The sequence below is a fragment of the Homarus americanus genome, unplaced genomic scaffold (assembly GCF_018991925.1).
Source record: "Homarus americanus isolate GMGI-L3 unplaced genomic scaffold, GMGI_Hamer_2.0 scaffold48016, whole genome shotgun sequence".
In the NCBI taxonomy this organism is placed as follows: Eukaryota; Metazoa; Arthropoda; class Malacostraca; order Decapoda; family Nephropidae; genus Homarus; species Homarus americanus.
The window spans coordinates 3175958-3176626 of NW_024755055.1; positions in this window are offsets into that span (position 1 = coordinate 3175958).

The following is a 669-nucleotide window of genomic DNA, read 5'->3' on the forward strand; positions in this document are numbered from 1 at the left end:
AGAGAGGCGCATCTTTCTTGCGCAGACTTGGTGCCGCCAGGTCTGTCGTCACACCACTGTCGGACGTATGAGTCATTGTACCTTTCTCTTTAAATTCTAACACTATCTTTCATTTATAAAACTACTTTTGAGATATATTGAAAATATATTATATATAAATAGCGTACGATTAATTAAAACCGTTTTGTATTCCATAAAGAGAAAAGATTGATTTGTTTACATTGGCATCTGTACGATCTATTGTCAGATCCAAACAGTGAATATTTCTCCGAGACGTTAGTTTGCTATTGTGAGTCGTGGGTGGGAGGATGTGCCTCGTCTAGCTCTGACCCTTGAATACAAATGGACGTTGTCATACACCAAGACACTCAGAATACCCCACAGCGAACTATATTTGACATAGATGAAGAAAACACCGCATTAGAAATCCTCCTCCGGTAAAATATGAAGAAATATTAGTATAATGAATCGTTTGAGGTGAGGGTTGACCCGTAGCTAGGAGGAGTATCCCTTACTTAACCAATCTGATTAGTTCATAGATTGGGATGACTCTTAAACATGGCTTCCAATCCTTGTACTGAGAAGAGCTTGTAGTATTAGTGGTGGTGGTAGGGAAATAAGTTCATTAGAGAGAGTGAGGGAGTGTTGATAGTGTGGTGAGGGAGAGGG